This window comes from Brachycentrus maculatus, unplaced genomic scaffold (assembly GCF_059751285.1).
Source record: "Brachycentrus maculatus isolate JH-2025_06_01 unplaced genomic scaffold, ASM5975128v1 h1tg001064l, whole genome shotgun sequence".
In the NCBI taxonomy this organism is placed as follows: domain Eukaryota; kingdom Metazoa; phylum Arthropoda; class Insecta; order Trichoptera; family Brachycentridae; genus Brachycentrus; species Brachycentrus maculatus.
This window is the reverse complement of record NW_028281770.1, coordinates 29,036-56,505: the sequence shown is the minus strand read 5'-3', so window position 1 is coordinate 56,505 and position 27,470 is coordinate 29,036. Positions and strand designations below refer to the sequence as shown.

At 38.4% G+C, this 27,470-nt stretch overlaps 1 non-coding gene and 1 pseudogene across 1 annotated transcript; both read right to left on the bottom strand.

The window, feature by feature from the left end:
• Window positions 1-4,446: 4,446 nt before the first annotated feature.
• On the bottom strand, window positions 4,447-4,519 carry TRNAF-GAA (transfer RNA phenylalanine (anticodon GAA)). Its single transcript has one exon. It is a non-coding gene; the product is annotated as a tRNA-Phe (tRNA).
• Window positions 4,520-5,284: 765 nt separating this feature from the next.
• LOC148299580 (uncharacterized) lies at window positions 5,285-8,339 on the bottom strand (annotated as a pseudogene).
• Between the last annotated feature and the right edge of the window lie 19,131 nt (window positions 8,340-27,470).

The window sequence follows — 27,470 nt, the reverse complement described above, 5'->3', positions numbered from 1 at the left end:
GTAAAATTATAAGACAATGTATGGTACATTGGTGAGTTTAAAAACGGGATGAAGAATGGGAGAGGAAAGCAAGTCTGTGAAGATTTCACCCTTTATTAAGGCAATTGGGTTGATGATGTGGCCAGCGGTGTCGGCCGGATTATTTATCCCAATGGAGATTCATACCATGGTTAATGGCTTGATGATCAGGCTCATGGTGTCGGGGAGTATGTCTATCGCGATGGGTCTGTTTATCGGGGTTCCTGGTATCGGAATGTGCAGCAGGAGCATGGCACCGAAATATTGGCCAATAAGTCTATATATGAAGGGTATTGCATTCATTACTCTTAGGGATTACTTGAATGGGATGAAACACGGGAGTGGCAAATTTGCATGGGCCGACGGGTCGAAGTATGTCGGCAACTTCAATCACAACTATATTCACGGTCAAGGCACAATGAAATACTCCGACGGAAAAGTATATAATGGCGAATGGAAGCTTAACAAGATAAACGGCTATGGAATTCTGGACTATCCTGATGGCCGTCGCTATCAAGGAAATTTTAAGGCTGGCAAGAAGCATGGCTACGGCAAAATGGAATGGCCCGATGGTCGCATCTACGAAGGAGATTGGAAGGATAACCATCAAAGTGGGGAAGGCCGGTACAAAGACAAATGCGGGGATTGGTTTGAAGGCCAATGGAAGCAAGGCCACAAAATTAAATGATCTTATTTATTAATCTATATTATTCAGTTATAACTCATCTCAAAGTTGTGGTACAAAGTTATAGTTGTGATTCTACAATGATTTTATACTCATACATACAATATTAACATCCCATAAAGTTCAAATTCAGTAACAGATCGGATGTCAAATCAACAAATAATTCAAAGTATCGTATCTTCAGACACAGTATTAATAACAAGTCATATGCCTTTATATTTGCACATACAAATGCATAGTAGTATATTTATTAATTAAGCTTCCAAATAATAATTAGATGTAATCTGATATAAGACACATCTAATTGCTTATATATAATCTATCATAGGTTTGTGCAAACAACCATGCTGCAACAACACGAAACCATATAACTCGAATATTCTTCCCGTCCTTCTTCGATACGTGCATCGTTGCTCGATAACTCTATGGCTATTGTTGCCTCCAACTCTTATAACAACATGGTGCCATCAGGGATCAGCAGTAAGTCACTAAGTCGCATTTCAGTCGGTCCGCCTAACCAAAAGAACTTATTACCCACAGACGAAAAGATGAGGAGAGCGATACTTGAGGCAATTGGAGATTTATCGCATCCTGACCTACGAAGTATATAACATACAATTTAGAGAAGAATGTTTATGATGTTGTAGCGAGTTATACCTCTGCTTTCAGGGTAATTGCCCCAGAGAACACCTATTTAATAATCTGGCATACACTGATCACAATAATAATCCTGTACTATCTCTTCGAAGTGGGGCTACTTTTGGGTTTCGGCACTCCTGTGTGGGATGACATTATTCACTACTTGATTCCTTTTAACATATTTTGCATTACTTGCCTGTCAATCGATATTTTCCTTGCATTTTTCAAATCGTATTATGAGAAAGGCCTGATTGTCACAAACTATCGTCTCATCGCCAAAAAATACATGCCTGTACAGCTAATTCTGAACATCGTCGCCCTCATATCAGTCACCGTGCCCTTCGCTACAAATCTGTTCGCTCTGAATTGGGTGAAGATACTCTTCCTGCCCAAAATATTGACATTGTACGAAATCGATAAGCAGTTCATCAGAATTACTCAGCTCTCCATTAAGGTCCATACATTCTACTTGCTCGCTCGCTTGATCTTGCTGATGATACTGGGTTCGCACTACCTTGGCATATTCTTCTACATGGTTGACTACTATGTCTATGAGACCAACTACTATGGCCCTAATACCCCCAACTTGTGCTGGATCTACAATGCGCAAGCATATTCCCAAATGGTACTGTTATTGCCATGGTACGGGCAGTATGAATACGCAATGTATTTTAGCATAGGAACGATGACTACGATCGCGTATGGGGATATCACCCCTCTGAATCCTCTATAGACAATTTATATAACTTTTGCATTGCTCATTTATACGATCGGCTTCGCGTATATACTGTCCTAAATTTTAAGAATTCTCATGGAGGCCCAAGCAAGCAAATTTTAACATACAAACACTCTCCTCATTGTGACGAACATGATGAGGGACAAAATGATCACAGAAAAAGTGCAAGTGCAAGTCCGCAAATTCTATGAGCAAATGTGGAAATAGGAAGTCTTCAGGAACAGGGACATATAGAGAGAACTTATTTCACGGCTTCCCCAGAAGATCCGTAACGAACTGTATAGCCAGCTGTATGAGAACATGTTTATAAGTCTTGGGATTTGGTCTCCCATCGGCTTTCGCCATGTCCAAAACCAGCTCGATCAAGACGATGAGTACAACTTCAAAGTCTAAAGCTAATTCATCGTTAAACTTGCAAATGCCGTGTCAGAGTAAAGGCTCGTGTAAGGGCATTATTTGTATCAATAAGGATAGAAATTTACACTTGACAACGAACATAGCCATTCCTGCTATTTTCTGACAAATGCCAAGAAAAAAAAGAATAAAAATAAGAAAAGGCAGTCCTCAAATGATTAAAGTCATGAATTAATCTAAATTGGAATCAGTGCATCCAACAATTCCTCCAACAACATCAAAATAAGTGGAGTTTCCAATGGCAGTTTTGGAATTTTCAGTTTCTATACAGGAGATGCTCGCACTCATTACGCCAAGGTCATATCGAGTACATTAGTGTATCGACTGCCAAGAAAGGCCTTATTGTAAGCAACCAGTTCGGCAACATAACTTGAACGCTAAAACCTAACCCTTCAGGCCTAAAACTCAAAGAACTCAATCTGTTATTTTTGTCAGCTAAGAAACTAACACTCATTCAAACTATGCCCATTCGCGACATATCGTCCGAACACCTACACCGTAATCCAACAAAATAAATAAAAGATAAATGAATTAGCCTCAGAAATGGTAAACACTCAGCGTACAAATCGAAAATCAAGTAAATTTCACGTTTTAGAGCACTTTCTCGAATTGAAGGAAAGTAAATATCATATTAAGAACAAATTCGATATGCTTATGTCTAATCCGTATTACGGCAGGCTTTTTGCGGCTCCTTTGCGTGATAGCATGAAAATGAGTGTTTTAAAGCGCTCTACAAGCATGCACGCTGAAAAGCAAGATCACAGCATGCATTCGGAGTAGCGAGATCACAGCCTAAATGCAGAAAAACAAGATCAGAAGTAGCAAAAGCCGAATAAAAGAGGCCATATTAATAAGAAAAACAGTATATTGTATATGTCTCAATAAAGTATATTTGCAGAGCAGCCATAATCATAATCCATATCGATGTAGAATAACTTAGCTCCTTTTGCCGGTTTAAACATTCGCCAGATTGACAGTGAAGAGGAAGAGTAATCTTAACAAGAACAAAATTCAGTCGAAGATGAACTAAACCATGAAAAATAATAAAAAAATACCTTTTTCAAGTTGAAAAACACTTTCTCGTACAATGCAAACATCGTAGAGGATGAAGTATAAGAGCAGTAGTCATAGGATATTTCGAGCAAATCTAGCAAAGATCTTGAGAATTACATGAAGGAAACCCAGCAGTTCATTCGGCACTTAGAAAGGGAGTAACAGAAGGAATAATAGGGGCATAAACTGAAAGTCTTGATCGTCTATCCAAAGGGCATGAGGAACTCTGCAGTCCAAGGTAATGCCAGTATGAACAACTTCGGACTCAGGAGCTCAGTAATTCTTCATAAAAACAACTCGCTTGGTAAAAGTCCGAGCATCAACAGCAATGAAAGCAATAACACCAACTAAAAACTATTAACACAACAATCAGCATTCTTTTCATTTGACCCCCAAATAATAAACTAAAAACAATAAAGTGAAAACAATAAGCCAATTGCACTAAAATCGATGATCAGTCAGTCCAGTGAGAACTTTAATATTTCCGAAGCAAAAAGAGAAGACCAACAATATCCAAATGACAAACAAATGACATAAAATCAGGAGTACGAGCAGAGATATAGGCGCAAGGGCTAAATATAAATTTAGTAATTAAAAACAGATTTGAGGCATATAGTGGATGTATGTCATCATTTTCAGATCTATCACCCGTAGAAAAACTATGAGGTTGTCATTGAAGGGTATAACAGCGCGCAAGGATTCAATAAGAAGCGAAGATAAATCGAAATTATTATGCCTCTTAATTGATGCTAATTAAAGATTGTTTCTAAGGAGGGCTTAAAATGATATTTGTCTAACTTATTTATTTGATCTGCTTGGAGTTTGTTGTTGCTATTTATGAACTAAATTGTGAGCCCGAGTTAAATTGATTACAATGTTGAAAAATGAATGATGGTAAAAATGCCCCCGGCCGGGTTCGAACCAGCGACCTTAAGATCTTCAGTCTTACGCTCTCCCAACTGAGCTACAAGGGCAACTATTAAAGTAATGCCTTCTTCTTATAAATATAGATAAATTCTTTTATTATTTATATTTGGCTTCCTATTCATTATTTATCATTGGCAGAATTTTTTGTATTATAAGCATGCACATAGCATACTTTAACATCACTGCTTGAATAATTTTATCATTATATATAATTGGAATAAGCAAAGATATGGGAAACTTTTGTTCGCCCCATAATGATTGCCCAACGCATCCTGGCGAACCTCTTTAAAAAATATGCATTTGCGAATCATGCCTCTAGCCACTTTGCTTGAGATGTCTCAGATAGCACTACGTAGTCCATGAGAAATTGGGATATTCTGCCAAAATTGAAGACTTTCATAAGATTAAAAAGTAAAGCGCAAGCAAATCGAAAGTTCAGCACCGGAATATGTCCAAATTAGTTGAAAATGTAACACCGACTTCCATGATTATTAAACAGTACACAAGAGAGTACTTCGATCAAAAGAAGTAAAGAAAAGGAAACTCAGGGCATATTCTGAAGTAGCTTGAGCTTTGGAAAGATCTAAGCGAAGACCCTGTTTTTGTGAGCAAAATTAACAACTTTTTTAAGAACAATCTCACCCCTAACAAGGCGATAGTGGGCGATCAGTATCATCATTTATATTGAAATATCGATTTGAACGATATCCAATTAACATATAGTTTCGACTCTTTTATGGATAAATTTAGTGGAATTAATTATCAGTATTGAGTCCCCTAAATTTTGGTTGTTTTTCTCATATGCAGTGGAATCTAAGCAACAGTTCTTTTGTCGGCTCTATGCCCAGTTTCACACAGCCCCTTCGAACAGATATTTTCTCCTTTACCTTTCTAAAATGCGCTCTCCCAAACAAGGACATTCGAATCCGATCCCCCAGTTGAAAAATAGTCGCCTTTTCTTGAGAATTGGCATGCATTAATCTCGCCATTATGGCCGTACATCGTATAAGCCAAACAGCCTTTTCGAATATCCCAAATCTAAACTCAATTAAATATTTACTTTGATTTCGCTATTGCCGGAGACAGAAGAGATGAAATTCCCTGCAGGGTGCACCGCAATGTCGTTGACTGAGTCGTGATGAGCTTAATAGAATTGAACGAGCTTCTACTGGCGAAGATCGTGAACAAATATATTTTTGGATCTCGTACTTGATATCACCCATGGCTCAGTCGGATGAAAAAGTGATTTCGTAACAGCTTCTTCAAAATTCTCGTACTTCTGAATTTGTTTCTTTTTTATTTGGTCCCATATGATCACCCTTTTATCTTATCCGCCTGAACAGATCAAATTCATATCTTGGCTCATCCTTACTGTGTTTACCCAATGAGTGTGGCCGACGAATGAGCTTTTAAATTTGAGAGTATCGATGTCCCACAGTTTGATTGTTTTATCCGCGCAGCCACTTAGCACGTTCCTGCCGTCTGAGGAAAAGTCTACAGATAAAACTGGTGCTGTATGCCCCTTAATTGTTTTGGTCTTGGTGTGAGAACCCGGGAACCATAAATTAATGGTGCAATCATGAGAGGCACTTGCAAGAATATTTTAATTTGGAGAAAAGCAGACATCCGAGCATTTTTTAGTATGTCCCCCCGAAAGCTCTAAATTTCTTTTGGGGTTGGCGAAATTCCATAAATATACGGTATTTTAATCTCCGCAAGATGCCAAATACTTCCTACAGAATAAGCCAGTAATTACAAATCATAACTGAATGCCATGGAGCGTATTGGCTTCTTGGTGTTCTGGGAGTAGAGTAGCCACGATTCCTAACTATTCATCCGGATAATATGTTTAAAATATTTGAAGAATTTACAGATAACGATAACAATTAGAAGTGAATGGTCGTTAACAGTGATAATAAATGATGGGTGGTAAAGTCAGCAGAGGCACATTAAAATCAGCAGCATTTGCTCTTGGCCTTACTGATGTTGCCATTCATCTTTTCGGAATCGAATGTGGTCTTCCTGATTGTGCCGGCCTTTATTCCCGGTGGAGACTACTTGAGGTTGATCAGTCCTTCATCAATTTTGGTGATGATTTAGTTGGCACTCCTGATGAATGCTTGCTCAATGTTAAAGCCTGTTTTGGCCGAAGTCTCCAAGAATAGCATTTTGTTATCTTCAGCGAATTTGGCCCCTTGAGCGTAACTTATCTTCCGGCTCAATATGATAAATTAAATACTCAATTTATAAATCGCATTTGTTTCCGACTAATAAGAAGTTCATTTCGGGGTTGCCACTGATTTTGGCTTCGTTGAGCCAATGGTTCAAGTTATCGAAGCTATCTTGGTTTGTAATGTCATACACAAGTATTCCTCCCGCAGCAGATCGATAGTAGCCTCGAGTGATCGACCGAAAAGACTCCTGTCCAGCCTAAACTCATCAATAATCACCATACTGTATCCCAAATTTGTAGCTTCACTAATCTGTTTTTGTCATTCGCGCCAGTTTTCACAGGAATTGTCCTGGCTCCGAATTCTACTCCGATTGTGGGCTCATGCTTCAGTCGAAATCTATTATCGATAAATTGTAGCAAGAAACAAGATTTCCCTACTCCTATGAATGTATGACTCGATTACCTGTATCGCCAATGATAATGAATTTAAATATGTAGTTCGGGTCACTATTGCTGTTGGCGAACTCTGACTCCATTGCTTGAAATTTATATTATATATACCAACTCTGCTCATATATCTATTTAATTAAAAGAGCGATATTAATCGAACATACACATTAATTATTACGTCGATGTTCTTTATGATGTGTGACAGCTCAGATTAAACTGTACCGTATATTTCATTCTTTTAGAGTTTACTATTTGTGAAAGAGAGAAATAAAAACACTTTTTGTCAATATTTTTATGGGCAATATTCATCTCCAGGACTATTCTTGTGCAATCTTTTTCACTCTATTAATTGAGCTGAATTAACTTTGTAATCTAATGAAAGTCAGAAAACAGAGGCCAAAGACAAAGTTGATCAATAGATGGACAATACTTAATTTCAAATTTAATAGGTCAGTATTTTTGTTATATAATCATGGTCTTGAATGTGAGAATATCTAATTTAAATAAGGTTATAACAAAATGGACCTCGAAAGGTAAATCAAATAGATGACAGGCATTGTGAGTAAGACTGAAATTTATCAAAAAAGAATCCTACTCATATTTATCATTTTGTGGTGTCCGGCTGTATTCGCTGTTTTTGTGAATCCCACTGTTTTTTCTAATCCAATGTTTTTGTGTCAGGGAAGTCCACAGCTAATGAAATAAAAGTATGCGTGTGAAGTTATTCAGAATAAGAGTGACTCTTGTTAACCCATCAATTCACTGACGGGGACATACGATGCGAATTTGTACTGTGAGAACTCAAATTCGCGAGTGTTTATACAGTCACTATTTTCAATAGGGTGCATTGTCGGATATTTCATTACAACAATTTTGATGGACAATGTTGGCCGTAAAAACGCACTCCTCATATTAATGACCAACTGCATAATTTCCAACTTGATGGAAATGTACGGAATTTAAAAGCAATCATATAGTCTGATTATGTTGGGCCAAATTTTATTAGGAGTAACAAGCGGCGGAGTCACAAACTTAACGCCAATATATCTTTCGTAGGTCCTAACATTGAACTAAAAAAGAAAGAACTTTGTCCTTCTTATAATGATAGGATCATGGTAAATTATAAGCTAACATAGGGGATTTTGGGAAATTGTGTTTGGGATTTACATTACTGTTTTTCCTGGTTACTATTCATATTACATTGGCCTCCTCATTTTGCCATCGTGTGCTGGGGTTTACCTCATTTCTCGTTTCATGATCGAAAGCCCTGTTTACTATGGGCTCCTTCTGCAGAATAAGTAAATGCTGAGGCAGTCAATTGTGGCGATATCCAAAGTAAACCAATCCGATGCCTCCGAACTCCGACAGGCACTCGGCATATTTGATAAATCAATCGCAAAGAGGCTCAACAGCAACGAAGAAGAAACCAAAAAGGCGTCTCTTTTGTAAATATATGGACAACTAACCACAAATAGTGAATATATCAAAGTTATCGTGATTCTTGCAAGCTCTCAAGTCGCTTTTCAGTCAACTTATTTTACCGTAAACATGGTGATGGAACATGTGGGGTTCGGCCTGTCAGCTTCATTGATAATGATGGGTTTCACAGAAGGAACACTTTATGTTTTCGGAGGTATCTTCGTATGTTAATTCAGGCTTCATTGTTGCGAAGTTCGACCCCAAGAACTTGATGATTGCAATGATGATCTGCACAGTTGCAACTGGGCTACTCTTTGGCCTTGAATTTGTGCAAAGCAATATTGCTCTTCAAGAGTTTCTGCTAATCAATCTGATTTGCTCTCTTACTCTCTTTTACAGTGCATGGTATTTGGTGCCCTTTACTTACTTTCCATCGAATTTGTTATCGATGATAATTGGGCTCATTAGCGGATTATCAAGACTGGGGAGGTTCGCCGCTCCTTTCCTGGTTAAATTCAGCGACGAAATCGACATTAATCCGATCTGCTTTGTGAGCTCCATTGGAATCATCATAGGAATAGCGCCGCTCTTTTGTTTGTTAAAGACTCCCCGAAAGTCAAGCATCATTCAATAACATCTAATAAATTCTGCAAACAAACATGAATAATTCGAGTTACATGAGGAAGGAATAGTTTCACGGTGAAATCAGTTAAGCTATCCGATTATATTTGTAACCACTCATTCAAAGACTCATACTTATCAAATGTACAATTATAAATGTTCCAAATCGCAAGATAAAGATCAGTATTTATGAATCAAAGGTCAAGACATTCATTTAGTATTAAGTTTCCAAACTTTTCGCATCTTCTTTTTGTGGCTATTCCACTAAATATGCATTTATTTTTGAATTTTAGCCGTTCTTTATTTCCTGATTTCTTTAAATTGCTCCCATTCGCTTAAGAAATTGTTCTCTAAAGCATTTATTTTCGCCAAATTTGCTTAAATTTTGTTTTATTAGTGGTTTTTCTTCATTTCTTCCACAATCTCGCAAAGTTTGATTCGATATAGTAAAGCCTTATTGGCTTATTGCCACCATTTCATTTACATTTTAACTTCTTACATGACGAGAGAAATATGTTCACCGAAGTTCGCGTGAAACTGCTGGCATGAGGCCTATTTGGCACAGACTTTCAATAGTATATCGATTTCTGTGTCGAATTGACTAAAATTGGATGCCTTGCTTTGTATGAGAAACAAAATCTATATGGTGTTTCTAAATTCTTCGAGTTTACTAAGTTATGTTTGAATTTCTTCGGCCATGTGGCTAAATTGGCCACTTTTTTCGGTGTTAGAGATTATACTTTAGAGTGGTGGTTTATTTTTTTTTAAGTATGACCATAGAGATTTCCCCGTTTCTTTCAAATTTGTATAGTATGAAACTTTTTAATTTGCTTGGCTTTATTTCATAGCTTCGGTGAATTTGGCTTTCGATTAAAAGTAGGTCTGCTTGTCATCGCAGAGAAATCCTTTTAATTCCGCATACTCTGAGATCATGGGATGATGCGTTAGATAATTAATAAATTTCTACAATTCCGACATTCTCTGCTCAATTAACTCACATCTTTCGCTATCCTCACTTATGCCGATGCCGAACTTAACTTTAAAGAAGGTCGACAGATCTTTATCAGGAATAGGATGCAGAATATGGCCAAGGTGGTTGATCGAAACTAATTCATATAAGTCCACAAAATCTGAAAATCTTCTCTCAATTTGGTAATCTGCATACTTAAATGGGTCATGCACATCGAGTATGTAATTCTGAGTCTCCATCTTTAAGTAACTTGACACATTATACATTGGAATTTTGACGGTATAAAACTTCTGTTAGGAAGACGCGAAGTTATACTCCATATCCGATATCATTTCGGAGACCTATATGCGCATTTAGATTGAAACATTCGAAGAATCTTTTGATTATGCTTGATGGAGGGAAGGCGAAGATTACATAGCTGGCTACTACAAAGACGGCTGCTATTTTAATGGCGAGCTTTGAATATTTAGGGCAGTATTGTCTTATATTTTTTATTGATCCGCCAGAAATATATTACTTTCGTTATGAAGAGCTTGTTTCTCGTTGCAATCATTATTAATTTATGATCCACAATCTTACATTGACTTCGTAATTGCTAATTTGTATTATTTGGACTGATTGACTGCTGTTTCCTGCAGCTAATCTCTGAATATTTCAGCTGCTATCTACGGCTCACTCATTCTCTTTTCGTCTTCTTTCTGCAAATTATGATATGTGTACGTATTTTTAAAAGAATTATAAATAATTATTAATGAGGGGAATTCACTAAATTTAATTTTAATAGCATTGTGATTGCATTATTTTGATTCGGGATTTGATTATTTTTATTTATAGATTTGAACATATATTCCAATGTAAAGTGTTATCGGGAAAGCTGGACCACCATTGGCTTAATTTGTGGTAGGGAAGGAAATGGTGAAAATATTTCATGGGTATAACTATTATTATTATTATGGGATCAAACTATTATTCACTGGGTCTATTCAGCGTTGATAATCAGATTCTGGGAGACTATTTACTGACTGATTTTATATCTATCTTTGCCTGTTTCACCGTTCTTTTATGATTTATCCCAATTCCAGCTATCTGCACGATAGCTCAAATCGAGTTGTATCTTGGGGTGCCTGTCACGATTTACATGAGGATTCACTTAAATACTCTTCGAGCCTAAACTCTGTTCCCGCGAAGAGTAATGCAAAGGCAGACGATATTTCTCGAGCATAGAAATGCATTTGGTTCGTATCTCCTGCAGCTTCGAGTCTTTGATGAGCTTGTCGTAGGCAATTGAGGACTTTTGCTCCTCCAAACGCTGTTTCATCTTCTAATTTTCAGCCAGAATAGTCTTCATACTTTTATTCCTGACGAGCTAATTGAGCGAATGAGAACGATCATGCAGCCAATAGTTACTCGGTTTTTGTGTCCCTTTTATTTGCTTTATCTTTTGCAATAACACCGAGTTTTATAGTTGGATTTCACTCTTACGCAGATACTCGATATTCTTTTTCTTCGGGTTTGCATACAATAATTTCTTGTACGGCTCTCTCACAATGAACTACTTCTGTGTAGATGTCGCGATCTGTTCCAAGTGTGAGATATGCTTTGTCTGGCGGTAACTGTTCTCAAGCTTGGCCAGCCTGTTTTGGTAGATGCTCAAGGGAGAGCTCATTCTAATTATATTTATAACGCGATAATAACTATGGTAATAATGGTTTTGCAATGATACCAGTGATAGTAACAACATAGTAGCAACAGCATAACTCTGCCATTAATACAAAACCCTGAAATATAATAACTACTAAAGCAGCATCATATCTGGAGACCATTATATTGACACAACTTATACTAAATAAGTTTAAACCCATATTATTGTCTAATTCATTCAATTAATTCATATAAAAAATCCCAATTTGATAATAATAATGTATACATTACCCAACAATTCACAAACATCCATCAATATAAATTCATAGTAACTACTCAAAAAGAGACTCATAAATTATTTCTCTGAATTATTCTCACCAGGTATTCGATTCGTTCATAATGACGATGACAAGATCAATGACGATGACAAGATCAATGACGATGACAAGATCAATGACGATGACAAGATCAATGACGATGACAAGATCAATGACGATGACAAGATCAATGACGATGACAAGATCAATGACGATGACAAGATCAATGACGATGACAAGATCAATGACGATGACAAGATCAATGACGATGACAAGATCAATGACGATGACAAGATCAATGACGATGACAAGATCAATGACGATGACAAGATCAATGACGATGACAAGATCAATGACGATGACAAGATCAATGACGATGACAAGATCAATGACGATGACAAGATCAATGACGATGACAAGATCAATGACGATGACAAGATCAATGACGATGACAAGATCAATGACGATGACAAGATCAATGACGATGACAAGATCAATGACGATGACAAGATCAATGACGATGACAAGATCAATGACGATGACAAGATCAATGACGATGACAAGATCAATGACGATGACAAGATCAATGACGATGACAAGATCAATGACGAAAACAAGAGAAATGACGATAACACTAGCAATGACAAGAGCTCTGATAAAAGAAGCAGGAAAACAAAATACTGGAATAACTAACTAACTAACTAACTAACTAGTATGCGTGATAGGAATGATAAGAAGAGCGGTCATAATAAAGTAAGCAAAACTGTTTCTGTGGCATTTCGGCATCCTCAAACTTGACTATTTTTCTGATGCTCGGGCCCTCCCTTTTTTTTTATTTATTATTGAAATGTAACATTTATTTGATCTAACTGATTTGATGTATAATAATTTAAATGTCACAGAAGAACATTGATTTCAAAAAAAATAAACCAGAGAGCTATGATGAGAAAAAGATCACATCTTCGCAACACTCTAAGATTAAGAAAGACATGGCTGATAAGTTAAGAGAAGAGATTAAGAAACTGATTCAGAAAAAAGATTAAGCCCAAGCCGAAGCATGGAAATAATTGGAGGCTCATAAGAATTTTAAGAAAGAGGAAGAGGAAGCTTAAGCTGATTATCATTATCGAGCGTTTAAAACGTGGACAGATGAAAAACACAGATTGAATGATGAGATTTTTGCCAAGTTAGAAGCGGTCCAAAAGTTTGAGTCGCCCAAGAAAATAAAAGAGCTCAAGGTCGTCGATAAGAAGTAATATATGAAGTACGGGCCAAGTGATGAAGAAGAATGATTGTCTGATCGATTTGTTATAAAATTATGATATTGAAATAAACGAGCAGTTAATGACCCAATGACTCTAGGTCTCCAGAAGGGTCTCCAGAAGGGTCTCCAGAAGGGTCTCCAGAAGGGTCTCCAGAAGGGTCTCCAGAAGGGTCTCCAGAAGGGTCTCCAGAAGGGTCTCCAGAAGGGTCTCCAGAAGGGTCTCCAGAAGGGTCTCCAGAAGGGTCTCCAGAAGGGTCTCCAGAAGGGTCTCCAGAAGGGTCTCCAGAAGGGTCTCCAGAAGGGTCTCCAGAAGGGTCTCCAGAAGGGGGTAAGAATAAATGCGTCAACACAAACGCAGCTGACTGGAGAAGGAGTAAGTGAAGATAAATCAAAGTAGAGTTATGAAAAAATGCATCGAAAGGCAATTGCGATGTGCTTCTGCATAAGAGAGAGTGTTTCAGCCATCGATTCCAGGCCCAATCTTTTGCTTTGGTTTATTTAAAGCCCACGTATGTTACCAAGCGAAACCAATTACGAAATCCCGGAAATGCCTTTCCTTTTGCAGTAATGCTGATAAGTGGTAAAGAGTGGTGAAATCATCCATTACTGCACTATTTAAAGAGCAATCGATTTACTGAAGGAGAATGGCATTGAAGCCCTATGAGCGACCCAGCAAGCATTACATTGGGAGTATGGGAAAGTAGAGCTCAGTTCTCAGCTCGTCGGTCTTCGCCGATTAGACGAAATCAATGCAGATAGTTGGACATTCGAAGCCGCCAAAGTTTGTGATTATTTTCAATGTTTTTATGTTGACAGTTGCACTATGTACATATTTCGGGGAATTCGATTTGGTTTAATAAACATATTCAATGAGATTTTTGGCCATAACAGCTGCCTTCGCACTGATGGTTTCGACTAATGACTAATGCAGAGATCTTTGGTATTATTGGATTCAGAGATGATTCCAGAAGAAAAAGTGAAGACTCTCACGATTACAGCAGCAGCAACAGCAATGGCGATAGCAAGAGATCTGGGAAGAGCGAAAACAAGAGAAATGACGATAACACTAGCAATGACAAGAGCTCTGATAAAAGAAGCAGGAAAACAAAATACTGGAATAACTAACTAACTAACTAACTAACTAACTAGTATGCGTGATAGGAATGATAAGAAGAGCGGTCATAATAAAGTAAGCAAAACTGTTTCTGTGGCATTTCGGCATCCTCAAACTTGACTATTTTTCTGATGCTCGGGCCCTCCCTTTTTTTTTATTTATTATTGAAATGTAACATTTATTTGATCTAACTGATTTGATGTATAATAATTTAAATGTCACAGAAGAACATTGATTTCAAAAAAAATAAACCAGAGAGCTATGATGAGAAAAAGATCACATCTTCGCAACACTCTAAGATTAAGAAAGACATGGCTGATAAGTTAAGAGAAGAGATTGAGAAACTGTATCAGAAAAAAAAATAAGCCCAAGCCAAAGCATGGGAATAATTGGAGGCTCATAAGAATTTTAAGAAAGAGGAAGAAGAAGCTGAAGCTGATTATCATTATCGAGCGTTTAAAACGTGGACAGATGAAAAACACAGATTGAATGATGAGATTTTTGCCAAGTTAGAAGCGGTCCAAAAGTTTGAGTCGCCCAAGAAAATAAAAGAGCTCAAGGTCGTCGATAAGAAGTAATATATGAAGTACGGGCCAAGTGATGAAGAAGAATGATTGTCTGATCGATTTGTTATAAAATTATGATATTGAAATAAACGAGCAGTTAATGACCCAATGACTCTAGGTCTCCAGAAGGGTCTCCAGAAGGGTCTCCAGAAGGGTCTCCAGAAGGGTCTCCAGAAGGGTCTCCAGAAGGGTCTCCAGAAGGGTCTCCAGAAGGGTCTCCAGAAGGGTCTCCAGAAGGGTCTCCAGAAGGGTCTCCAGAAGGGTCTCCAGAAGGGTCTCCAGAAGGGTCTCCAGAAGGGGGTAAGAATAAATGCGTCAACACAAACGCAGCTGACTGGAGAAGGAGTAAGTGAAGATAAATCAAAGTAGAGTTATCAATAAATGCATCGAAAGGCAATTGCGATGTGCTTCTGCATAAGAGAGAGTGTTTCAGCCATCGATTCCAGGCCCAATCTTTTGCTTTGGTTTATTTAAAGCCCACGTATGTTACCAAGCGAAACCAATTACGAAATCCCGGAAATGCCTTTCCTTTTGCAGTAATGCTGATAAGTGGTAAAGAGTGGTGAAATCATCCATTACTGCAATATTTAAAGAGCAATCGATTTACTGAAGGAGAATGGCATTGAAGCCCTATGAGCGACCCAGCAAGCATTACATTGGGAGTATGGGAAAGTAGAGCTCAGTTCTCAGCTCGTCGGTCTTCGCCGATTAGACGAAATCAATGCAGATAGTTGGACATTCGAAGCCGCCAAAGTTTGTGATTATTTTCAATGTTTTTATGTTGACAGTTGCACTATGTACATATTTCGGGGAATTCGATTTGGTTTAATAAACATATTCAATGAGATTTTTGGCCATAACAGCTGCCTTCGCACTGATGGTTTCGACTAATGACTAATGCAGAGATCTTTGGTATTATTGGATTCAGAGATGATTCCAGAAGAAAAAGTGAAGACTCTCACGATTACAGCAGCAGCAACAGCAATGGCGATAGCAAGAGATCTGGGAAGAGCGAAAACAAGAGAAATGACGATAACACTAGCAATGACAAGAGCTCTGATAAAAGAAGCAGGAAAACAAAATACTGGAATAACTAACTAACTAACTAACTAACTAGTATGCGTGATAGGAATGATAAGAAGAGCGGTCATAATAAAGTAAGCAAAACTGTTTCTGTGGCATTTCGGCATCCTCAAACTTGACTATTTTTCTGATGCTCGGGCCCTCCCTTTTTTTTTATTTATTATTGAAATGTAACATTTATTTGATCTAACTGATTTGATGTATAATAATTTAAATGTCACAGAAGAACATTGATTTCAAAAAAAATAAACCAGAGAGCTATGATGAGAAAAAGATCACATCTTCGCAACACTCTAAGATTAAGAAAGACATGGCTGATAAGTTAAGAGAAGAGATTGATAAACTGAAGAAGAAATAACAATTAGCTGAAGCCGAAGCATGGACAAAGTTGTAGGAGTATAAGAAGTGGAAGAAATAGGGAGAAGAAGCTGAAGCTGATTATTGTTATAAAGCGTCTAAAACGTGGTTAGCTGAAAAACACAGATTGAATGATGAGATTTTTGCCAAGTTAGAAGCGGTCCAAAAGTTTGAGTCGCCCAAGAAAATAAAAGAGCTCAAGGTCGTCGATAAGAAGTAATATATGAAGTACGGGCCAAGTGATGAAGAAGAATGATTGTCTGATCGATTTGTTATAAAATTATGATATTGAAATAAACGAGCAGTTAATGACCCAATGACTCTAGGTCTCCAGAAGGGTCTCCAGAAGGGTCTCCAGAAGGGTCTCCAGAAGGGTCTCCAGAAGTCTCTCCAGAAGGGTCTCCAGAAGGGTCTCCAGAAGGGTCTCCAGAAGGGTCTCCAGAAGGGTCTCCAGAAGGGTCTCCAGAAGGGTCTCCAGAAGGGTCTCCAGAAGGGTCTCCAGAAGGGTCTCCAGAAGGGTCTTCAGAAGGGTCTCCAGAAGGGTCTCCAGAAGGGTCTCCAGAAGGGTCTCCAGAAGGGTCTCCAGAAGGGTCTCCAGAAGGGTCTCCAGAAGGGTCTCCAGAAGGGTCTCCAGAAGGGTCTCCAGAAGGGTCTCCAGAAGGGTCTCCAGAAGGGTCTCCAGAAGGGTCTCCAGAAGGGTCTTCAGAAGGGTCTCCAGAAGGGTCTCCAGAAGGGTCTCCAGAAGGGTCTCCAGAAGGGTCTCCAGAAGGGTCTTCAGAAGGGTCTTCAGAAGGGTCTCCAGAAGGGTCTCCAGAAGGGTCTCCAGAAGGGTCTCCAGAAGGGTCTCCAGAAGGGTCTCCAGAAGGGTCTCCAGAAGGGGGTAAGAATAAATGCGTCAACACAAACGCAGCTGACTGGAGAAGGAGTAAGTGAAGATAAATCAAAGTAGAGTTATCAATAAATGCATCGAAAGGCAATTGCGATGTGCTTCTGCATAAGAGAGAGTGTTTCAGCCATCGATTCCAGGCCCAATCTTTTGCTTTGGTTTATTTAAAGCCCACGTATGTTACCAAGCGAAACCAATTACGAAATCCCGGAAATGCCTTTCCTTTTGCAGTAATGCTGATAAGTGGTAAAGAGTGGTGAAATCATCCATTACTGCAATATTTAAAGAGCAATCGATTTACTGAAGGAGAATGGCATTGAAGCCCTATGAGCGACCCAGCAAGCATTACATTGGGAGTATGGGAAAGTAGAGCTCAGTTCTCAGCTCGTCGGTCTTCGCCGATTAGACGAAATCAATGCAGATAGTTGGACATTCGAAGCCGCCAAAGTTTGTGATTATTTTCAATGTTTTTATGTTGACAGTTGCACTATGTACATATTTCGGGGAATTCGATTTGGTTTAATAAACATATTCAATGAGATTTTTGGCCATAACAGCTGCCTTCGCACTGATGGTTTCGACTAATGACTAATGCAGAGATCTTTGGTATTATTGGATTCAGAGATGATTCCAGAAGAAAAAGTGAAGACTCTCACGATTACAGCAGCAGCAACAGCAATGGCGATAGCAAGAGATCTGGGAAGAGCGAAAACAAGAGAAATGACGATAACACTAGCAATGACAAGAGCTCTGATAAAAGAAGCAGGAAAACAAAATACTGGAATAACTAACTAACTAACTAACTAACTAGTATGCGTGATAGGAATGATAAGAAGAGCGGTCATAATAAAGTAAGCAAAACTGTTTCTGTGGCATTTCGGCATCCTCAAACTTGACTATTTTTCTGATGCTCGGGCCCTCCCTTTTTTTTTATTTATTATTGAAATGTAACATTTATTTGATCTAACTGATTTGATGTATAATAATTTAAATGTCACAGAAGAACATTGATTTCAAAAAAAATAAACCAGAGAGCTATGATGAGAAAAAGATCACATCTTCGCAACACTCTAAGATTAAGAAAGACATGGCTGATAAGTTAAGAGAAGAGATTAAGAAACTGATTCAGAAAAAAGATTAAGCCCAGGCCGAAGCATGGAAATAATTGGAGGCACATGAGAATTTTAAGAAAAAGAAAGAGGAAGCTTAAGCTGATTATCATTATCGAGCGTTTAAAACGTGGACAGATGAAAAACACAGATTGAATGATGAGATTTTTGCCAAGTTAGAAGCGGTCCAAAAGTTTGAGTCGCCCAAGAAAATAAAAGAGCTCAAGGTCGTCGATAAGAAGTAATATATGAAGTACGGGCCAAGTGATGAAGAAGAATGATTGTCTGATCGATTTGTTATAAAATTATGATATTGAAATAAACGAGCAGTTAATGACCCAATGACTCTAGGTCTCCAGAAGGGTCTCCAGAAGGGTCTCCAGAAGGGTCTCCAGAAGGGTCTCCAGAAGGGTCTCCAGAAGGGTCTCCAGAAGGGTCTCCAGAAGGGTCTCCAGAAGGGTCTCCAGAAGGGTCTCCAGAACGGTCTCCAGAAGTGTCTCCAGAAGGATCTCCAGAACGGTCTCCAGAACGGTCTCCAGAACGGTCTCCAGAAGGGTCTCCAGAAGGGTCTCCAGAAGGGGGTAAGAATAAATGCGTCAACACAAACGCAGCTGACTGGAGAAGGAGTAAGTGAAGATAAATCAAAGTAGAGTTATCAATAAATGCATCGAAAGGCAATTGCGATGTGCTTCTGCATAAGAGAGAGTGTTTCAGCCATCGATTCCAGGCCCAATCTTTTGCTTTGGTTTATTTAAAGCCCACGTATGTTACCAAGCGAAACCAATTACGAAATCCCGGAAATGCCTTTCCTTTTGCAGTAATGCTGATAAGTGGTAAAGAGTGGTGAAATCATCCATTACTGCAATATTTAAAGAGCAATCGATTTACTGAAGGAGAATGGCATTGAAGCCCTATGAGCGACCCAGCAAGCATTACATTGGGAGTATGGGAAAGTAGAGCTCAGTTCTCAGCTCGTCGGTCTTCGCCGATTAGACGAAATCAATGCAGATAGTTGGACATTCGAAGCCGCCAAAGTTTGTGATTATTTTCAATGTTTTTATGTTGACAGTTGCACTATGTACATATTTCGGGGAATTCGATTTGGTTTAATAAACATATTCAATGAGATTTTTGGCCATAACAGCTGCCTTCGCACTGATGGTTTCGACTAATGACTAATGCAGAGATCTTTGGTATTATTGGATTCAGAGATGATTCCAGAAGAAAAAGTGAAGACTCTCACGATTACAGCAGCAGCAACAGCAATGGCGATAGCAAGAGATCTGGGAAGAGCGAAAACAAGAGAAATGACGATAACACTAGCAATGACAAGAGCTCTGATAAAAGAAGCAGGAAAACAAAATACTGGAATAACTAACTAACTAACTAACTAACTAGTATGCGTGATAGGAATGATAAGAAGAGCGGTCATAATAAAGTAAGCAAAACTGTTTCTGTGGCATTTCGGCATCCTCAAACTTGACTATTTTTCTGATGCTCGGGCCCTCCCTTTTTTTTTATTTATTATTGAAATGTAACATTTATTTGATCTAACTGATTTGATGTATAATAATTTAAATGTCACAGAAGAACATTGATTTCAAAAAAAATAAACCAGAGAGCTATGATGAGAAAAAGATCACATCTTCGCAACACTCTAAGATTAAGAAAGACATGGCTGATAAGTTAAGAGAAGAGATTGAGAAACTGTATCAGAAAAAAAAATAAGCCCAAGCCAAAGCATGGGAATAATTGGAGGCACATGAGAATTTTAAGAAAAAGAAAGAGGAAGCTTAAGCTGATTATCATTATCGAGCGTTTAAAACGTGGACAGATGAAAAACACAGATTGAATGATGAGATTTTTGCCAAGTTAGAAGCGGTCCAAAAGTTTGAGTCGCCCAAGAAAATAAAAGAGCTCAAGGTCGTCGATAAGAAGTAATATATGAAGTACGGGCCAAGTGATGAAGAAGAATGATTGTCTGATCGATTTGTTATAAAATTATGATATTGAAATAAACGAGCAGTTAATGACCCAATGACTCTAGGTCTCCAGAAGGGTCTCCAGAAGGGTCTCCAGAAGGGTCTCCAGAAGGGTCTCCAGAAGGGTCTCCAGAAGGGTCTCCAGAAGGGTCTCCAGAAGGGTCTCCAGAAGGGTCTCCAGAAGGGTCTCCAGAAGGGTCTCCAGAAGGGTCTCCAGAAGGGTCTCCAGAAGGGTCTCCAGAAGGGTCTCCAGAAGTCTCTCCAGAAGGGTCTCCAGAAGGGTCTCCAGAAGGGTCTCCAGAAGGGTCTCCAGAAGGGTCTTCAGAAGGGTCTCCAGAAGGGTCTCCAGAAGGGTCTCCAGAAGGGTCTCCAGAAGGGTCTCCAGAAGGGTCTCCAGAAGGGTCTCCAGAAGGGGGTAAGAATAAATGCGTCAACACAAACGCAGCTGACTGGAGAAGGAGTAAGTGAAGATAAATCAAAGTAGAGTTATGAAAAAATGCATCGAAAGGCAATTGCGATGTGCTTCTGCATAAGAGAGAGTGTTTCAGCCATCGATTCCAGGCCCAATCTTTTGCTTTGGTTTATTTAAAGCCCACGTATGTTACCAAGCGAAACCAATTACGAAATCCCGGAAATGCCTTTCCTTTTGCAGTAATGCTGATAAGTGGTAAAGAGTGGTGAAATCATCCATTACTGCACTATTTAAAGAGCAATCGATTTACTGAAGGAGAATGGCATTGAAGCCCTATGAGCGACCCAGCAAGCATTACATTGGGAGTATGGGAAAGTAGAGCTCAGTTCTCAGCTCGTCGGTCTTCGCCGATTAGACGAAATCAATGCAGATAGTTGGACATTCGAAGCCGCCAAAGTTTGTGATTATTTTCAATGTTTTTATGTTGACAGTTGCACTATGTACATATTTCGGGGAATTCGATTTGGTTTAATAAACATATTCAATGAGATTTTTGGCCATAACAGCTGCCTTCGCACTGATGGTTTCGACTAATGACTAATGCAGAGATCTTTGGTATTATTGGATTCAGAGATGATTCCAGAAGAAAAAGTGAAGACTCTCACGATTACAGCAGCAGCAACAGCAATGGCGATAGCAAGAGATCTGGGAAGAGCGAAAACAAGAGAAATGACGATAACACTAGCAATGACAAGAGCTCTGATAAAAGAAGCAGGAAAACAAAATACTGGAATAACTAACTAACTAACTAACTAACTAGTATGCGTGATAGGAATGATAAGAAGAGCGGTCATAATAAAGTAAGCAAAACTGTTTCTGTGGCATTTCGGCATCCTCAAACTTGACTATTTTTCTGATGCTCGGGCCCTCCCTTTTTTTTATTTATTATTGAAATGTAACATTTATTTGATCTAACTGATTTGATGTATAATAATTTAAATGTCACAGAAGAACATTGATTTCAAAAAAAATAAACCAGAGAGCTATGATGAGAAAAAGATCACATCTTCGCAACACTCTAAGATTAAGAAAGACATGGCTGATAAGTTAAGAGAAGAGATTGAGAAACTGTATCAGAAAAAAAATAAGCCCAAGCCAAAGCATGGGAATAATTGGAGGCACATGAGAATTTTAAGAAAAAGAAAGAGGAAGCTTAAGCTGATTATCATTATCGAGCGTTTAAAACGTGGACAGATGAAAAACACAGATTGAATGATGAGATTTTTGCCAAGTTAGAAGCGGTCCAAAAGTTTGAGTCGCCCAAGAAAATAAAAGAGCTCAAGGTCGTCGATAAGAAGTAATATATGAAGTACGGGCCAAGTGATGAAGAAGAATGATTGTCTGATCGATTTGTTATAAAATTATGATATTGAAAAATAAACGAGCAGTTAATGACCCAATGACTCTAGGTCTCCAGAAGGGTCTCCAGAAGGGTCTCCAGAAGGGTCTCCAGAAGGGTCTCCAGAAGGGTCTCCAGAAGGGTCTCCAGAAGGGTCTCCAGAAGGGTCTCCAGAAGGGTCTCCAGAAGGGTCTCCAGAAGGGTCTCCAGAAGGGTCTCCAGAAGGGTCTCCAGAAGGGTCTCCAGAAGGGTCTCCAGAAGGGTCTCCAGAAGGGTCTCCAGAAGGGTCTCCAGAAGGGTCTCCAGAAGGGTCTCCAGAAGGGTCTCCAGAAGGGTCTCCAGAAGGGGGTAAGAATAAATGCGTCAACACAAACGCAGCTGACTGGAGAAGGAGTAAGTGAAGATAAATCAAAGTAGAGTTATGAAAAAATGCATCGAAAGGCAATTGCGATGTGCTTCTGCATAAGAGAGAGTGTTTCAGCCATCGATTCCAGGCCCAATCTTTTGCTTTGGTTTATTTAAAGCCCACGTATGTTACCAAGCGAAACCAATTACGAAATCCCGGAAATGCCTTTCCTTTTGCAGTAATGCTGATAAGTGGTAAAGAGTGGTGAAATCATCCATTACTGCACTATTTAAAGAGCAATCGATTTACTGAAGGAGAATGGCATTGAAGCCCTATGAGCGACCCAGCAAGCATTACATTGGGAGTATGGGAAAGTAGAGCTCAGTTCTCAGCTCGTCGGTCTTCGCCGATTAGACGAAATCAATGCAGATAGTTGGACATTCGAAGCCGCCAAAGTTTGTGATTATTTTCAATGTTTTTATGTTGACAGTTGCACTATGTACATATTTCGGGGAATTCGATTTGGTTTAATAAACATATTCAATGAGATTTTTGGCCATAACAGCTGCCTTCGCACTGATGGTTTCGACTAATGACTAATGCAGAGATCTTTGGTATTATTGGATTCAGAGATGATTCCAGAAGAAAAAGTGAAGATCACATTGTTTAAAATGGGGTGTGAATATCTGATGGGTCTCCAACTCGAACTGGCGTGAACGGGGTCCGTACTCACACTACAACTAACATTCATGGAACTCACACTTATCCCATACTCTGACATCTCTTTAGAATAAATTTAGTCATATATTTTTTACTTAAAGTTAAACCAAATTAATTTGGAAAAATCATAATATACTTTCAATTCGAAGATATCATTTATTTATTTAGGAGTCGAATATAAAAGTTTATGTTAACTCTAAAACTCTTAAATTGACTAAAGCGAAGTCTAAATTGACCGATTGGTTTAGAAAGAGCTGTTGAAAGCATTTCTCATAGACATTTCATTGCCATTGAGCATTCGTCCACTAGAAAATTATTCTCGTAAGCCTTTGTTGGCACTCCTTTTGTTTTTATGAAGGATCCTTTGGAGTTGCTGAGGACTCGCAATATGTTACTCTCGGACATTCATGGACAGTAGCATATCGGACAGTTTTTTTTTAATTTTCAGGTTCGGGTCTAGGCCATTTGACAATTTTCTAAGCCAAGTTTCGAAGCAAGAAAGCCCCCCCCTCCCAACTCTAGAAATTGCGAGCCGACATAAATCTAAATAAAAGAGAGTGTTACATTGCGGAGCTATTGCTCCAATTTCCTGAAGAAAAGTATCTTTTTGTTCACTCTTCCTTGCCCTTGTTTGCTAGCTTTATATCCTCGCCGTATGTTTTTGTTCATGTTTTTGATAATGGCTTCAGCCAATTATGAGGCTTCGAGCATAATCTGTCTTCTTTGTGCTTACATCTATTTTTTCCTCTCTTTCTTGGATGTGCTATTGCGCACCGAGCAAGTTGTCCTCTTTGTCGGATTATTGGTGATTATCAGACATTTGAGTTTAAATTAATTATTATTTGCTGGTTCCTAGAGCAGACTCGATTCTATAAAACACTAGCCAGTATTTCTTGCTCATGTTTTTCTAACAGTTGCTACTTTTATTTCTAGTTGCATACAATTGTTTCTATTTTCATGTTTTTATAGGCCTATTACTCGTGGCACTCTAAATTTACATAAAGGGGCTTCGTCACACTTATCGATCTTGGAGCGCACTTCTCCATATACATCTTACTGGTGTTGTTGGTGGGAAATTTGTTCATGTTCATGTTCATGTTCATGTTCATGTTCATGTTCATGTTCATGTTCATGTTCATGTTCATGTTCATGTTCATGTTCATGTTCATGTTCATGTTCATGTTCATGTTCATGTTCATGTTCATGTTCATGTTCATGTTCATGTTCATGTTCATGTTCATGTTCATGTTCATGTTCATGTTCATGTTCATGTTCATGTTCATGTTCATGTTCATGTTCATGTTCATGTTCATGTTCATGTTCATGTTCATGTTCATGTTCATGTTCATGTTCATGTTCATGTTCATGTTCATGTTCATGTTCATGTTCATGTTCATGTTCATGTTCATGTTCATGTTCATGTTCATGTTCATGTTCATGTTCATGTTCATGTTCATGTTCATGTTCATGTTCATGTTCATGTTCATGTTCATGTTCATGTTCATGTTCATGTTCATGTTCATGTTCATGTTCATGTTCATGTTCATGTTCATGTTCATGTTCATGTTCATGTTCATGTTCATGTTCATGTTCATGTTCATGTTCATGTTCATGTTCATGTTCATGTTCATGTTCATGTTCATGTTCATGTTCATGTTCATGTTCATGTTCATGTTCATGTTCATGTTCATGTTCATGTTCATGTTCATGTTCATGTTCATGTTCATGTTCATGTTCATGTTCATGTTCATGTTCATGTTCATGTTCATGTTCATGTTCATGTTCATGTTCATGTTCATGTTCATGTTCATGTTCATGTTCATGTTCATGTTCATGTTCATGTTCATGTTCATGTTCATGTTCATGTTCATGTTCATGTTCATGTTCATGTTCATGTTCATGTTCATGTTCATGTTCATGTTCATGTTCATGTTCATGTTCATGTTCATGTTCATGTTCATGTTCATGTTCATGTTCATGTTCATGTTCATGTTCATGTTCATGTTCATGTTCATGTTCATGTTCATGTTCATGTTCATGTTCATGTTCATGTTCATGTTCATGTTCATGTTCATGTTCATGTTCATGTTCATGTTCATGTTCATGTCCTAAATTTGTAGGATTTTTGTTTTTATGCTAAAATTGCAATAACGAACGGATTCATCTAATTTTCCTCGATTTCGATTGAACAAAAGGAATAAAAAACAATATATGTATAAAGAAGTGATAAGATCCATTTGATAATACACAATTAATTACCAGCGTGCTTTCGATTTAGCTAACTGTATTAAAATATAGTTAATATTTGCAATGTAGGAAACTAGTACCGATAATAATGGCTACACTCCTCGTGATTTCATCTAAAAAGTACTCTCCTTATTATAATTAGCTGATGAGCATGAAAACGATTGCCTCGACCATTTAAATTGTCTCAACCAACAAATCTGAGACATCTTACACTCATATCAGATCTAACAGTATTGCAAATGGCATCAACTCCTTTCCTTCGCAAGTATACAGCCAATCATCGTTGCTAAAACCTATCGCTCCAAACTAACCCTCCCTTTTTACGCCATTTTCGATGCCAAACATTTCTGTATCCTCAAAGTTCGACACCTAAACCCGATTGTCACCTACGAAACTGTATCGGACCTACTCTGGCGAGGACACATGCAAAATATGGCTACGCAAGTTTAAAATATTCTTCAAGTCTGTTGTCAGTTAAGAGCAAGGGTAGTATGATGCTGAGAAACTTTGGGACCAGTTTGAAAAGAATTACGACAATCCTTTCATGTTCGATAAACTGATCGACGATCTCAGGGCAGGCAAGTTGAAAAGGCCAAGAAACTCCTCCCATTCCAAGTAAAGCACAAAAGACAAAACGAAAAAGGAAAGAGAAAGACAGAAGGAACTTTCCTTAAGCTGCTAAAAGTAAACAAAACTCAAAGATCGAAGCCGGAAGTATAAAGCAAGAAGCAATTCCACCGGAACCCTAAAATAGCAAATAAACCGCGAACGATGCAACAGTCAGCTCAGAAAATATATCAAACCATTTCTAAAAATTCTTGATCATGGCAGCAATTTCATAAAAAATGGGAATTGATGAGTGACAAAGATATTATAATACTACAAATAACCTATCTTCATACTTCAAATCGGCAGCCTACTTTATATATCAATATATTCATCTATGCCATCATTTCAAATCCTCTTACTTTTCATCATTCTATTATTCTAATTGTAGATCTTCTTGGGATTTCATCCTCACACTTTAATTCTCTGCTGCAGAGTTCCTAATTTCAGTCACAAACTCGAACACAATTGTAAAAGTCACAATTGCCATGCCGACCAACTGCAGTGCACTTGTCTGATGCCCGTAATAAAGAATATTGATTAGGACTGTAAAGACCTTGCGGATTGTGACCACAAATGGAACGATATGCTGTTTGAACTGCTTAATGAGCCTATAAACAAACATCTGCCCAATGAAGCCACTCACTGAGAATAAGAGTAGTATAACGGAAAATTTGTGATGGTATAAAATGAAGGTCGTCACTTACCATAATTCGAAGCTGATGAGCATGAACAAGAATGAAACGATGCAGATGTACTTGTTGATAGCGACCATCATCTCTGTCGGCTAAGGTTTGTATAAGTCCTTTATTTATGCCTGGAAGTCAGGGAGAAAGCCATCAGCTAGTAACGATATAATTAGGAGAATAATGCCGAGTGATTCAGATTTAACTCCTCTATCTTTGGCTTATGGGTCGAATAGGCTGAATATTGCCACTCCGAGTGTAATGATGACCCCCAATATAATTTTCTTGGGAGATAAAGTTAAGTTTTTATTTTTTACTCGAGTACAGAGAATAGCCACCAAAAGTATGGCCAAAATGTTCGAGGATTTCACAGCCATCATCACAGGAAAACTGATCATCTAAGCAGCGACATTCATCGTGTAAGTCGAGACAAAAACAACGACTGCGCACATTAATGCGTTTTTTAGAGGAATCTCCGTTGTCGGTTCCGGAAGCTGCGTCGAATTATAGATAGAGCCAAGAACCCAAGTGGCGAATGTAGGAAAGAAGACTAAAGCCAATAAGTCCTTGAACTGTTATTCTTTGCCAGTCGCATAATTTTCGAACTTGCCCTTAATGCTAATCCTTAAA